This window comes from Garra rufa, chromosome 8, assembly GCF_049309525.1.
Source record: "Garra rufa chromosome 8, GarRuf1.0, whole genome shotgun sequence".
In the NCBI taxonomy this organism is placed as follows: Eukaryota; Metazoa; Chordata; class Actinopteri; order Cypriniformes; family Cyprinidae; genus Garra; species Garra rufa.
This window is the reverse complement of record NC_133368.1, coordinates 45,934,823-45,951,390: the sequence shown is the minus strand read 5'-3', so window position 1 is coordinate 45,951,390 and position 16,568 is coordinate 45,934,823. Positions and strand designations below refer to the sequence as shown.

The 16,568-nt window shown below is 29.2% G+C and overlaps 1 protein-coding gene across 4 annotated transcripts in view; it reads right to left on the bottom strand.

Annotated features, from left to right (window-relative positions):
• Positions 1-16,568, bottom strand: part of cobll1b (cordon-bleu WH2 repeat protein-like 1b) — a 97,220-nt gene that overhangs the window by 59,818 nt on the left and 20,834 nt on the right. Inside the window, exon 1 of one of the 4 annotated variants that reach the window (XM_073845795.1) lies at positions 2,113-2,226. The exons of the other annotated variants lie outside the window; for them this stretch is intronic. The gene's annotated coding sequence lies outside the window, so the exon portion shown is untranslated. Of the gene's footprint in view, positions 1-2,112; positions 2,227-16,568 lie in introns of those variants that run through there. 4 annotated transcript variants of the gene reach the window in all.

Here is a 16,568-nt window from a genome sequence, read left to right as displayed (position 1 = left end):
ATTTTGCGCTGCAAATATCAATCCTAGTTTTAATTTGTCTATAACTTCGCAAATGACCATGGAATAAGCGGGATAATCAACGGTTTGCCGTGCGTTAAAGGATTTAAAATGCACTTCGCGGAGGCAACCACCCTCCGCTTCGCGTCGGGTGGTTATTAGCCTCCACGTCGTGCATTTAAAATCCTTTAACGCACGGCAAACCGTTGATTATCCCTTACTAATATTAAGAATTAAAACATTTTATTATTATTATTGAAAACAGCTAGTAGAATTTTAGAATCAGGTTTCTTTGATCTATAAAAAAAGTTACAGAAGAACAGCAATTCTCTGAAATAGAAATCTTTTGTAACATTACAAATGTTTTTAGCATTAGAGTCCGTTACTGTAAGTATATTGAGTTTATTAAATGACAAAACTGTCTGTAAAACCTTCAGAATATTTCACAGTGCAATGGCCTCACTGTTTTTTGATTAAATAAATGTAGCCTAATAAATAAATATACAACCCAACCTTAATTCACCTAAACAGTACTGTCATTAACACCCATTTAAACCTTAAATAAGCATTAATTACATCATTTACAGTAGCCCTTTAATCATTTTGAATTGTTAAATGCAGGCCTGCATTTATTTAATCCAAAGTACAGCAAAAACAGTAAAAATATAAATATATTTACTATTTAAAATAACTGTTTTCTATTTGATTTGATTTTTAAATCAAATTTTTGTCCTGTGATTTCAAACCTGGATTTTTAGCATCATATCTCCAGTCACATAATCCTACAGAAATCATTTTAATATTCTGGTTTGCCACTCTAAAACATTTATTATTATTATTATTATTATTATTATTATTATTATTATTATTATTATTATTATGTTGAACAGCTAGTAGATTTTTTTCAGGTTGCTATGATGAATAGAAAGTTCAGAAGAACAGCATTTATCTGAGTCAATTATTATAAGTGAATTAAGTATAATAAATGACAAAACTGTTATACAATATTTAATTTAATAATATTTCACAGTATAATGGCTTCACTGTTTTTGATTAAATAAATGTAACCTAATAAATAAAAAACCCAACCCTAAATCACCAAAACAGTACTGTCGTTAACACCCATTTAAACCTTAAATAAGCATTAATTACATCATTTACAGCAGCCCTTTAATCATTGTGAACTATTCATCAAGGTGACTGAGTAAGAGAGAGAGAGAACACAGAAACAATTTTACCTTCACAGGTTTACGACTTTCTACCGTTCAGAATTGAAACACAGACTCAATGAGCCCTGTGTGTATATTATGGTTTAACCAAGTGTAACGTGTCTGCCGCCCATTTCCATCAGCTTTATTAAAGGCTGTGTGGTCCTGTGGGTGGCTACAGTAGCCTAATTAATGTTTACATGACTTACTCAGCAAAGACCACTTGCATTATTAAAGCGCTCAGAGAGAAAGAGAGAGAGAGTGCGGCTATCTGGGGTCACCAGAAATCTTCACAACACATAATACACTTGGAATCAACAGCATGTAGAAGTCGTTCAGGGGGGAATCGACAAATTCCACGCATTCCGGCTCGCATTATTGCAGCTGCCGTGCGAGGAGCGACAGTTGCGGCACTGCATGGAATTTCATTATCCGAAGGATCACGCTAACTGGGAGAATCTGGGACAAACGAGCGGGGATTTCGCAGCGTGGTCACGTCCAATTCAGGGCATTGTGTAGGTGACAGGCGCCTTCCAGTATTGGCCCTTTGGGGAAAGGTGGGTTTGAAAAGCTGAACAATATCCAAAAGGCACCTTCCTGCTCCGTAAAGGGACTCCACCCGGGATATTTCAGGAACAATGCTGTTTATTTTAACTTTCTAGTTGCATGGACAAACACTTCTCATTGTCACACAAGTACAGCTACTTATTTTTCCAGGTAAAGTCAAACAAACGCATAACGCACGGTCTTGTGACTGGTTTCACAACTTGGATAGACTAAACTAACACACTGTGTGCCAAGTGAATGAACATGAACATGCACCAACAAGAGGATCTGCGTTAGAGTTACCTGCCCTACAGGTACAAGACAAAGACATTCATTCATTCAAATTTAGCTTATCTCTTACCTCCTGTGCTGTGGTGTAAAAATCCTCTTTTTAGACTCCTCACATGTCCCATTGATCCAAACAGTCACTCAGACAACGACTGAGACACGACTAAAAAGAGTTTGTGTCCAAAAGTGGCAGGCCTACCTTGAGGCCACGCCCATTTGATGACATCACACACTCCCCATGGGCTTGTCAGAGAAACCCCTGCGATGAAAGTGTGTGTCGAGCAGCTGATCATGGCCACAGACGTGTAATCAGCTTTGTGTGAACTCAAGGACTGCTGGGTAAAACCCATTGAAACTGCATTGATGGCGTTACGCTAATGCAATCAAGTCTTATCGCTTTCAGCTATGTTTGCTTTGCTGTTATCAAAGCACGACACAAGCATGCATGCTAGAGCAAACCGATTTCAATGGAAACAGTGGTAAACCACAAGCTATTTTAAAAATGTGTGAGAAAAATAGGATGTTTGCTGCAGATGTAAGCTTTTGTTGAGAATTAATGATCATTTCTAAAAGGCGGCTCCTAGTTTTCTGACTTTTCACTTAATTTCAGAATGATTCAACTCTTTTCACGCCCTCAAAACAGACCTTACTCATTGCTGTCCATCACATTTCACCAATAAAAGAGCAGTCTTTTACGGCAATGCAATGAAATACAGACTAGATAACAATCAAGCTTTTGTGTGTGTGTGTGTGTGTGTGTGTGTGTGTGTGTGTGTGTGTGTGTGTGTGTGTGTGTGTGTGTGTATACACTACCGTTCAAAGGTTTGGGGTCAGTAAGACTTGTAATAGTCTTTAAAGAAGTCTCTTATGCTCATCAAGGCTGCATTTATTTGATTAAAAATACAAAAAAACAGTAATATTGCAAAATGTTTTTACAATTTAAAATAATGTTTTTTATTTTAACATACTTTAAAACATGAATTTATTCCTGTGATGAAAAGCTGATTTTTTTTAATCAGCTGTTACTCCAGTCTTAAGTGTCACATGATCGTTCATAAATCATTCTAATATGCTGATTTATTATTAGAAACAGTTGTGCTACCAAATATTTTTTTGGAACCTGTGATACTTTTTTTTTTTTGGTTTCTTTGATTAATTAAACGTTAAAAATAACAGCCTTCAAAATGTAAATACACTCCCGTTCAAAAGTTTGGGGTCAGTAAATTTTTATTCTTTCTTTTTTTTTTTAAAGAATTTAATACTTTTATTCACCAAGGATGTGTTAAATTGATAAAAAGTGATAGCAAAAACTTATATTGTTAGAAAATATTAACATTATGAAGAAAGGCTGTTATTTTTAACTTTTAATTAATCGAAGAAACCAAAACAAAAAAGTATCGCAGGTTCGAAAAAAATACTTGGTAGCACAACTGTTTCTAACATTGATAATTCTAATAATAAATCAGCATATTAGAATGATTTCTGAAGGATCATGTGACACTTAAGACTGGAGGAACAGCTGATAAGAATTCAGCTTTTCATCACAGGAATAAATTCTATTTTAAAGTATGTTAAAATAAAAAAACATTATTTTTTATTGTAAAAACACAGTAAAAAAAGTACAATTTTGAAATAATTTTACTATTTAAAATAACTGTTTTCTATTTGAATACATTTTAAAATGTAATTTATTTCTGCAATTTTAAAGCTGAATTTTTTTTTAGCATTATTACTCCAGTCACATGATCCTTTAGAAATCATTTTAATATTCTGATTTGTTGCTCAAAAACATTTATTATAATTATTATTATTATTATTATTATTATTATTATTATTATTATTATTATTATTATTATTATGTTGAAAACAGCTGAGTAGAATTTCAGAAGTAGTTCAGAAGAACAGCATTTATCTGAAATAGAAATGCTGATCTTTGGATCTTTCTATTCATCAAAGAATCCTGAAAATTATGTACTCAGCTGTTTTAAATATTAATAATAATAATAATAAACTATATTCAAAGTATACTCTATTCATATTATACAATATTCAAAGTATACTATATATGTAAAGAATAATTGATGACAGGCTGTGAATTTATTAGAAAATGTTAGAGGTGTGCCTTATTTTTACTGGAGTCAATTATTTTTGCTTATGCTATGGTTACCACACCTCAACTATTGGTCAGGTGTTGTGTTTTAAGATATTCGTCAGGTTATTCTCCTTAAAACGCTCTCGTGAATAGGATTAATTTCTTACACATCTCATCCCACGCCTCCATTGCTAATTCCAAAGCGTCATTTTAGAGCTAGTAATGTTGGCTTGAGTCATTATTGGAAGACTAATGCAGTTATTAATTAAGTTATTAAACAGATACAAAGATTAAGTGTGAGAATTACATTACAGAGTCCGTACGTCTCTCAACAGGGTTTGGTAGCAGCGTCTCAACTAATAGCAAAACTGTAAATTTATCTTATTCAAGAACAGTGTTGTAATTACCTCGCTGGTGAGAAATGTCATGTAGCTTTTAAAGTCCCCATGAAATTAAAAAGAAAGCATACAGTTGAGATCAAAAGTTTACATCATCTTTTCAGAATCTGCAAAATGTTAATAGTTTTACCAAAATTAGAGGGATCATACAAAATGCATGTTATTGTTTATTTGGTACTGACCTGATTAATATATTTCACATAAAAGCTGTTTACATTGTCCACAAGAGAAAATAATAGTTGAATTTATAAAAATGTCCCTGTTCAAATGCTTACAAACTCTTGATTCTTAATAATGTGTTGTTACTTGAATAATCCACAGCTGTGTTTTTTGTTTAGTGATAGTTGTTCATGAGTTCCTTGTTTGTCCTGAACAGTAAACAGTAAAATTCTCCTGCAAATTGTTTGGTTTTCAGCATTTTTGTGTATTTGAACCCTTTCTAACAATGACTGTATGATTTTGAGATGCATCTTTTCAAAGTGAGGACAACTGAGGCAGTCATGCAACTATTACAGAAGGTTCAAACGCTCACTGATGCTCCAGAAGGAAAAACCATGCATTACGAGCCGGAGGGTAAAAACTTTTTTAAATTTGAAGATCAGGGTAAATTTAATTTATTTTGTCTTCTGGGAAACATGTAAGTATCTTCTGTAGCTTCTAAAGGGCAGTTCTAAACGAAAAAAATATATTTAGGCAAAATAAGAAAAATGCGCACATCTCCATTCTGTTCAAAAGTTTTCACCCCCATCTCAAAATCATACAGTCATCATTGTAAAGGGTTCAAAGAAACAAAAATGCTGAAAAAACAAGGAATTTCTGGGACCTGAAGATTTTTTTTTTTTTTTTTTTTGAAGAAAAGCAAGCGGTTTAACCATGTTTTAACCAACTATGACTAAACAAAAAAAAATAATAATAATAATACAGCTGTGGATCATTGAGGTAAGAACACAGTATTAAGAATCAAGTGTATGAAAACTTTTGAACAGAGGCATTAGATTAATAATAGATTAACAAATGTGTTATTTCTTAAATACAAAAGCAAAAATAGCATGATTTGTTGCTTATATTCATTGCAGAGTCATAAACAATTTCACATTTAAAGTGTGACGCACCTTTCATCTGTTTAAAACAGTCCCAGAGATTGCTTGTGCAACTACAACAAGAGCAGTCGCGTAACACAAAAGTATTCGCTCACATTCTTGCTCAGGCATGTCAGGGCCCAGAGGTTCAATTAAACCTGCTAGAAGAAAACAACACTGCTCTTTTCCATCGCCTGTGATCTTGTTATTATCTGAGCTTTTCCTTTAAAGGTGGACCTAATTATCTGATCCCTCGAGACACAACATCAGCTTCAACACGCTCTCAGGCGATAACAGCCAATTCAATCAGTGGGCGAGCGAAAATGATTGATTGTGCATCGGTTGTTGATACGACGGAGAAAACACGTGACCTTTTCCAGGAATTCTGATGCAATGAAGATCAATTAAAAAAAAAAAAAACAGGCTTTTATTAGACTCATGTCATGACATCACAAACATGCTTTTGCAAGAATTTTGTAATGTGTTCATAGGCCTTCATTTCTCAAAAGTGAGTGAAGCAAGTGTGGGAATTTCGGGTGCCAACGATAAATCTGCAAATTTATCAAGTGCAGGGAGCTCATGAAGTGTCCAGATGAAGACAGTCACTCCTGACAGACTCACAAACGGTGTAATAATGAGAAGCGAATCATCTCCCAACACACAGCTGTGATTCATGTGGTCTGTCAACCGGATTCATCTCTTTATCATGAGACTCGTTCGCAAACAGAAGCTTGTGGTGACGCCAAACCAGACTGTTGCGTAGGAAGAAGCAGATTGTTTCACTAAATCTCCAGATTGCACTTAATGAGATAAACTGGCACCATATTCCAAACAATTCTGCGCCGGCCCAGCTGTCAGTTTTCGGCTCCAAATGAGCTTTCACAAGCACAGTTGTGGTTATGTGATGAAGAAAAGCTGTTGCAACTTATTGAAGCCTAAAGGGGAGTCGTGAAATTCAGGTTTAAAGGTGAAGTCTGTCCTTTCTGCACCGCTAGCTCACTAAACAGGACTGCAGAAAACAAACCTGCATGAACTCTCACTCTGTCTGTCATTGGTCATCCAAACAGATACACCTGAGGTCAAAAGTTAACATCCCCCTTTCAGAATCTGCAAAATGTTAATTATTTTACCAAAATAAGAGGGTTTATACAATTTTTTTTTTTAATTTAGTACCGACCTGAATAAGATATTTCACATAAAATATGTTTAAAATATGTTTACATATAGTCCACAAGAGAAAATGGTTGTATTTATAAAAATTACCCTGTTTAAAACTGTGGTCTTACCTAAATTATTTTTTGTTTAATGATTCCCTTAGTGAGTCCCTTGTTTGTCCTGAACAGATAAACTACCTGCTGTTCTTCTAAAACATCCTTTAGGTCCCACAAAATCTTTGGTTTTTCAGCTTTTTTGTGTATTTTAACCCTTTTCAACAATGACTGTATGATTTTGAGATCCATCTTTCAACACTGAGGACAACCGAGGAGCTCATATGCAACTATTACAGAAGGTCCAAATGCTCATTGATGCTCCAGAAGAAGGTATAAAAACTTTTTGAATTTGAAGATCAGAGTAAATTTATTTAATTTTGTCTACTGGAAACATGTAACTATCTTCGGTAGCCTCTGAAGGGCAGTACTAAATGAAAAAATATGAAATTTAGGCAAAATAAGAAAAATGTACACATCTTCATTCTGTTCAAAGGTTTTCACCCCATTCTCTTAATGCATCGTTTCTCCTTCTTGAAGTATCAGTGAGCGTTTGGCAATTTAATTGTTTAATTGTTCAGGACAAACAAGGGACTGATGAACAACTATCACTAAATAAAACAACACAGTATTAAGAATCAAGTGTATGTAAACATTTGAACAGGGTCATTTTTATAAATTCAACTATTATTTTCTCTTGTGGATTCCATGTAAACATCTTTTATGTGAAATATCTTATTCAGGTCAGTACTAAATAAACAATAACATGCATTTTGTATGATCCCTCTTATCTTGGTCAAATAATTAACATTTTGTAGATTCTGAAAGGGGGTGTAAACTTTTGACTCTAGTCTCAACTAGAGCCTATAGGTTGACACAAAAACACCTTGAACAAACCATAACTGTAGATTGTTATTTACTAATAATCTCTGCACTATAAAAAATAAGTTGCTGCCTTAACTTTTTTTAATACAGTCAACTTAGCAGTTTAAGTACTTTCAATTTACTATAAACTGGCTTTAAAAATAAGTTGAACCTTATACAACTTATAAATTAAAGTTAAAATACTTTAACTTACTTTGATGAGTTAAAGTGATGTAAAAACTGTGTATGAAGTTGTGAAATCTCATACTGTAGAGAAATATATAATATTATCAATATTTGTATTCACTTATTAGTTATTAATTAATTTATTGTATGTATAAAATGTAATTATAAAAATAACATTATTTTATTTAAAATTACTAATATAATATTTTTACCTTATGGCTGAAAACTATATTAAAATACTATTTTAAGTTTTTGTTTTGATACTTGCTAAAGATTACATTTAGCAATTAAATGTAATTAATTAAATTATTAATGTATTAAGAACTTTAAGTGACTATTACATGATGGCAAAGGTGATCTAAATGTAAAAATAGGGGAAATAAGCATACAATATTACATATCCAATAAATATCCAGCTATATATTGAAAAATACCTAAAATGCCCAACTGATAAACAATATACTACCAATATATTGTGCATCACTACCAGACTTCATTTCTTTTCTATTTTAATGTCAGTTTGGTCATGTATAATGGAGATTGACAGGTAAGCGCTCAGTGAATTAATAAATAATGACTGAAAGGGATAGTTCACCAAAAGATTAAAACTGTGTCAACATTTACTCACCTTCATGTTGTTTCAAACCTGTATGACTAGCTTTTTTCTGTGATGACAATAATATTTTCAAGAACAACATTGGCCCCTACTGACTCTCACTGTATGAACAAAAAAACACTGGGACATTTTCTACCACAGAAGAAAGTTGGTCATGCAGGTTCGGGAGAAAATGAGAGCAAAGGATGACCGAAATGTAATTTTTAGGTAATGCTCGAGTTCATGTGTAGAGATCCAGGCGATACTTCGAGCAAAGTTTCATGGTGTGTCGAGCCTTCTTAGTGTTGTAAAAATATCGATTTTGATGCGTTCAAAGTTATGCCCCTAGTACTCCCATTCACCGGCCACTGACCACAAAACTAAATCACAGTCAATCTCAAAAACGGCTCGTTTGTCGTAATTATGCTTTTAGATATAAGTAAAAAACAGCCCAGGTTGCATTTTGGCAATAGTTATCCTTTAAATAAAATAAAATAAAATACTAAAGATTTTGAACAGAATAAGGGGAGTATATAATGCCTGGAATTTGTTAATAAACATGTTAATAAAATGTAAAGAATTTAAAATAAAAAAATAAAAACAACAAAAAACTAAAAAATAATCATGCATAATAAGCAAATGAGTAAACAATTAAAAAATAAAATTACAAATTGATAAAAATAAAATAAAATGACTTAAAATAACTAAAATAAATTATTGTAAAGAAAATAATAATGAAACCAAGTAAATAATCATGAATAGTAAATGCAACATTTAAATAATTTTAAATGTAAAAATAATAAAGAAAGATCTTTTTGCAAATAATAATGCAAATAAGTAAATAATCATGCATAGTAGTAAAAAAACAATGAAAAAATAAAACAATGAAAAAAATCTAATAAAAAACATTAAAAATTAGACAATTAATATAATATAATATAATATAATATAACATAATATATAAAATGGACAAAATAAGATTAAATAAAATGGGCTTACCAACATTAAACTAGAGATGAAAATAAAACTAAATAATAAAATATATAATAATAATATTTAAGTCCATTACTTGTGGAAGGGTGAATTAAGACACTTAAAATTTATTTTATAACATTTATTTAGTTTTATTTAATTTTTATTTGTTTATTTATAATAGATTTATTTTTTATTTCCTTTTTGGTTTATTTTATATTATTTATTTATTTTAGTAGTGTTCTGATCTAAACACTTTTAAGGCCTTGATTTATGGAAGTGTGAATTAAGACTTTATTTATTTTACATATTTTATTTATATTTTATTTGTTTGTTTATAACAAATGTATTTATTTATTTAGTATTTTATTTTATTTATTAATTTATTTATTTTTGCAGTGTTCTGATTTAATATCTTTTAAGGCCTTAATTTGTGGAAGGGTGAATTAACTTAATTTATTAAAAATATATGTATTTTTTTTGATTATTTATAATACATTTATTTATTTATTTATTTTCTTGTTTATTTTATATTATTTATTTTTGTAGTGTTCTGTATATTTTTTTATATTATTTTTTTTAAGTAGTGTTCTGATCTAATAACTTTTAAGGCCTTAATTTGTAGAAGGGTGACACTTTTTATATTTATTTTATATAATTTATTTATTTTTAATTTATTGGTTTATTTATAATAATTGTATTCATTTATTTAGTAAGTATTATTATTTTATTCTATTTATTTATTTATTTTAGCAGGTAACACTTTACAATAAGGTTCTTTAGTTAACATTAGTTAACCACATTAGTTAACATGAACTAATAATGAACTGCACTTATACAACATTTATTAATCTTTGTTGATGTTAATTTCAACACTTACTAATACATTATTAAAATCTTGTTAACATTAGTTAATGCAGTGTGAACGAACATGAACAAACAATGATTAACTGAATTTTCGATAACCAACATTTATGAAGATTAGTAAATACAGTAACAAATGTATAGTTCGTGGTTAGTTCATGTTTTTGCAGTATTCTGATTGAATAACGTTTAAGGCCTTAATTTGTGGAAGGTTCAATTAAGACACATTTTTACTTATTTGTATATTATTTATGTATTTTACTTGTTTATTCATAATAAATGTATTTAAGTAATTTATTTAATACATTTTTATTTATTTTACATTATTTATTTATTTATTATTAGTGATCTAATAACTTTTAAGGCCTTAATTTGTGGAAATGTGAATTAAGACTTTATTTATTTTATATATAATTTATTTGTTTATATAATACATTTATTTAGATAGTTAGTAAGCATTATATTTATTGCAAACAGTTACTCAGGCCACTCAGACCCAATCTGAGTGGTCAAGACAAGTAGGAGACTTGTTGCATTGTTCAAAGTTCACTTTTCATCAGCAGGAGGGAACATAAATGCAGGAAGGTTAAAAGTGCCCCACTGCCTAAAATAATCAGTTATGGAAAGTGGACAAAGGGTGAGGCCCCAAAAAATTCCAATCATATGCTTTAAGAGATTACCACCTCAGTCACGCAGCATATACATGCTCCAACCTGATCCATAATCCTGAGTCTACTAAAAACAACTCCATCCTGCCTTAGAAGTAGTCACAATCATTGTTTGGCCAGTGGAAACTTTTATTCGGCATGCTCCATTGAAGCGGCGCATCAGAAAGGCAGGAAGAGCCGCCGACCTTCAGATCGCAGTTTACCATGACTCTGCAGTTTCCTCACACTCACAATGAGGGGGACCGGCGGGGCCCGACCACAAGAGGGATTTTCTTTCTCTTTTTTTAATGGCTTTCCAGCACCCACAGACCACGTAGGAGCGAGATGTCAATCTTGCCAGTTTTCCTTTGCCCTTATAAAAACAGTGGGAATGCTAAAAATGCTCAACGCTGACAGCTTCTCCCTGCAGATCTGCTGAAAAGGTGTGATGACCATGAATGAAAGCATTATAAGGGTTACGCTTGCAAAGTGAAGGCTGCTGGAAAGACAAACCACCAGCGAGGTCTCTTAATATGTCAATTGCTTCTTATAAATGAGACTAAATGGTGAGAAAATTTGTTTTCAGGACCCAAGTTGTACAGCAGACATTGCTTTCACATGTATGCATTCGGTAATTGATTTTTACTCAAAGTGACTGAGGGTTTCTGCAGGTTTCATGGAAGTAAATTTAAGACTTTAAGACCTTTATAATATGTATTAGATTAAAATACATCTTCCGACAGATCTACATTACTTTTCGATTTATTTTATAATATATAAATAAAAAAGACTTCTGGTTTAAACAGCTCTGCTCCCAATCACTAAAATATGGTAATGAACTTAAAGGCCGCAAACAAATTGTTCTTCATTAGTATTTTTGTGTTCATATTTAGTACAAAATGCCTAAAGATTTATAATTCAAGGTACGTTTACTTGAGAATCAAAATGACAGAAGGTATGTCATATTTTAAAAGAAACTGATAAAAGTTAAGTCTTTATTTATTAAGTCTAAATTGCCAACATGCTTAGGAAATCCATTTAATTTAAAAACTAGTTTTCACAAACAATTTATAGATATTTGTTCTTGCATAAATTTAAGTAATAGTCTTGGGTTCCCCAAAAAACAAGACTTCATATCTTCAATTCGCATCTCATGAAACTGTATCTTGATTTAAGGATATTTAAATTTGTGATATTTAAACATTTGTATTTTTTTTTTAAATACTGAATATATATTTTGTATAATTTATATAGTTTTTTTTATTAATTAATTAATTTGTTTATTTATATTTAATTTAGTTTAGTATTATTATTGTTTTATTTATTTATATAATTAATTTATTTTTATTTAACTATTCTTTGTTTATTTATATATAATAAAATTATTTATTCTATATTATTATATTTATTCTTATTTATTTTATTTTATTTATTTAGTATTTATTTAGTAGTATTATTTTATTTTAGATAATTTACTTTTTTGTTTATGTCTTTATTTATTAAATATAATTTCTATTTTGTTTATTTAATTTTTTTTCTATTTTTATTTGATTATTTATAATACATTATTTATTTATGTAGTGTTATTATTTTATTTATTTATTTTGCAGTGCTCTGATTTAATACCTTTTAAGGCCTTAATTTGTGGAAAGTGAATTAAGACACTTTATTTATTTTATATATATATTTTTCATTTTATTTTTTATTTATAATAAATTATTTATTTATTTATTTATTTAGTAAGTATTATTATTTTATTTATTTTAGATTATTTATTTATTTGTTTGTTTATTCTGATTTAATAATTCTCATTTCCACAAATGAAGGCCTTAAAAAGTTAAGTAAACTATTTTTGTATTTTTAATATCATTTACTTATAATATATATATACTTATAATAAATTATTTATTTATTTATTTATTTATTTATTAAGTATTATTATTTTATTTATTTTAGATTACTTATTTATTTTTTGCAGTGTTCTGATTTAATAACTTTTTAAGGCCTTAATTTGTGGAAGTGTGAATTAAGTAAACTAGTTTTTTAAATTTATTTTATATCATTTACTTATTTTTATTTGTTTATTTATAATACATTTATTTATTTAAACTAGTATTAATATTTTATTTATTTTTTATTATTTATTTATTTATTTTTGCAGTGTTCTGATTTAATAACTTTTAAAAAATGTGAATTAAGACACGTTTTTATTCATTTTATATATTTTCATTTGTTTATTTATAATACATTTATGTATTTAGCTAGTATTATTATTTTATTTATTTTACATTATTCATATAATTATTTTTGCATTGTTCTGGTTTAATAACTTTTAAGGCCTTAATTTGACACTTTTTTTATTTTATATAATTTATTTAATTTTTATTTGTTTATTTATAATACATTTATTTATTTAGCTAGTATTATTATTTTATTTATTTTATATTATTCATTTATTTATTTTTGCAGTGTTCTGATTTAATAACTTTTAAGGCCTTCATTGGTAGAAGGGTGACTTAAGACTTTTTTTAAAGGCCCACAGAAACCCTGATTGCTTTCAAGGTCTGCATTTTATCAATTCACACTTTCCCTTGAACATCAAGTAAAAAGTGGGCGGGATGTGATGCGAAGGAAGTTCGACTGGACTGGTTGTTTGACGGGCATATTCCCTGCGGACAGACAAAACACAGATCCAGGACCACAGCTGGTAATATGGTAAGGAAGGTCACTCACTGTAAACATAAGCTGTTTAGAAAAGGTCTGGAAAGGCCATTACTCCCAAAGCATTGTGGGATGGGAAGATGAGGAAGAGAGATGAGATTGGGGGAAGGAGATGGAAGAAAATAACACAGCGACTCTATATGTGAATCACTTCCTCTGTGCATGGCCTATTATTTCAAGCAAAACAAACCGTTTTCCCTTGTACACAGACTGACACCACGTCTTAACTGTTTAAACCAAATCCCTCACATTATAATTAAGTAGTCTACAATGGAAATGGGCTGGAGGTGAACTGGTTGAACCTGGTAGAAAAGTCCATTTGAATAGAATTTGGTTAGTTTGGCAGAAATTTGAGTATTGTTTCTATTGCAGTTATGCCAAATATTACCGTAATACTGTTATTTACTCGTTATTTAAGTGCAGTATTACACCATATATGTTGAATAATTATATTATACCTTTTGCTTTAAAATAACTGCTAACCACTGCATCAAAACGAGCTAATGATTTTTGTCTCTGGTAGCCTAAAATAAATTACTGTAAGGTAAATAATCATGCAGAGTAAGCAATAAATAAAAAACAATATGTAAAACAAAAATAATAAAATAAATAAACTTAATTAAATTAATACAATAAGTAAATAATCAGGTAAATACAGTATTTAAATAATTTTAGATGAGAAATAAAAATAATATTAAAAAATCACCTTATTTGCCTACTATGCATGATTTTAGTTGCAATAAGTAAATACAAAATTAAAAAAAAAAAAAAAATATTAAGATATTATATATAAATAATGTAAAATAACAAGAAAATAACTAAAAAAAGTAATTTCAATGAAAAAAAATCATGCATGGTAAGCAAATAAGTAAAAAAAAAATATATATATATATATATTAAAAAATATGAAAATAATGTAAAAAAAAATAGAAAAAACTAAAAAATAATTTTCATGAACGGAATAATGCGACTAAACAAATAACTATGCATATAAAAATTAAAGTAAATTCAAAATTGAAATAATTTTAAATGAACAATAATATAAAAATTCTTTTATTGCAAATAATAATGCATCTAAGCAAATAATCATGTATAGTAAGCAAATAAGTAAAATAAATAAATAATAATAATATATAAAATGTCAAATTAATGTAAAATAAAAATAAAATAAATATTTTTAATGAAAATAATAATGAAACTAAGCAAATAAAAATGAAAAGTAAGCAAATTAAGTACAAAAATAAATAAAAATTAATAACAAAAAAATGTGAAAATAATATAAAAATAAAAATTTAATAAATATTCCTAATGAAAAAAAATGCAACTAAGCAAATAATCACGCATAGTAAGCAAATAAGTAAAAAATTAATAAAATAAAAATAATAAAATATAAAATATGTGAAATAAATTAATGTAGAATAAAAATAAAATAAATATTTTTAATGAAAATAATAATGAAACTAAGCAAATAAAAATGAAAAGTAAGCAAATTAAGTACAAAAATAAATAAAAATTAATAACAAAAAAAATGTGAAAATAATATAAAAATAAAAATTTAATAAATATTCCTAATGAAAAAATAATGCAACTAAGCAAATAATCATGCATAGTAAGCAAAGTAAAAAATATATTAATAAAATAAAAATTTTGAAAAGATGTCAAAATGTACAATTTTTTTATTAAAATACAAGCAAATAATCATGCACAGTAAGCAAATAAGTAAAAAATAAATACAAATAAAAAAAATAAAAAAATTAAAGATAACAATGTAAAATAAAAAATTAAATATATATTCTTAATGAAAATAATAATGCAACTAAGAAAATAGCCATGCATAGTTAAATATTAAGTACAAATTAGAAAAAATACATATAAACAAAAATAATAAAATATAAAAAATGTCAAAATGTAAAATAAAAATAAAATACATATTCTAATAATGCAACTAAGCAAATATTTATGCAAAGTAAATGCAAAAGAAAAATTAAGAATTTAAAATATAAAAAAAATAAAATAATCTACATGAAAATAATGCAACTGAGCAAATAATCATGCATAATAAGTAAACAAAAAAATAAACAAATTATTTTTATATAATATAATATTTAATTATTTAAAAATGCTAAAATAATAAAATAGAATATACAAAATAAGATAAAATGGGCTTAAAATATTAAAAAGGTAATAAAAATAAAAGGTGAAAACACTTTCTCTTATCTTTTTTTGCTGCCATAATGTACGTGTGATAAACTACCACCCCTCAAACAAGCCGCTCAACAACAGTATCTGAAAATCAAACGGAAACATTAAAAACTACATTTCACCAGGAAGCCAATGAGACATAGGCAGAAAGCAAAGGTAATGGCATTTAACGGAAGCGTACCACATTTACGCTCCACGTTGAAACAGCTCTCCCATGACGAGCGCAAAGAGAAGACATGCTGAGAAGACGTAATGTTCAAGACGGGATTCAGGACGCAACGGGTGATCCATACACGACCCACAGGTCACGCAGAGGGTCAACGTACTGCCTGATGAACTCTAACTCTACCGTTTCACCCACGCGTCTCTCGGGTTCACACATGTCCCGACCTCCACATTCCCACCGCAGAAGCGAGATACAGAAAAGTCAAGGCCGAGCAAACATCTCCTGCTCTACAGAGACCGGTCAAAACATCTGCCAAGCATTTAGATAAGCAACGCAGAGGGGAAATGGTTCCGATCACAGGCTCGCAGGAATATTTTGTACCATTTACGAGATAAGTAGACTGGAATTAAATGCTCGGCTTACTTAGAGGAGCGTGAAATTCAAATCCACTAACCTTGTTGTCTGCTGAGATACGCAGGAATATACTGGGTATAAAAAGCTTGGAGAGCCCCTTATTAGCTCAAGAGCCAACATT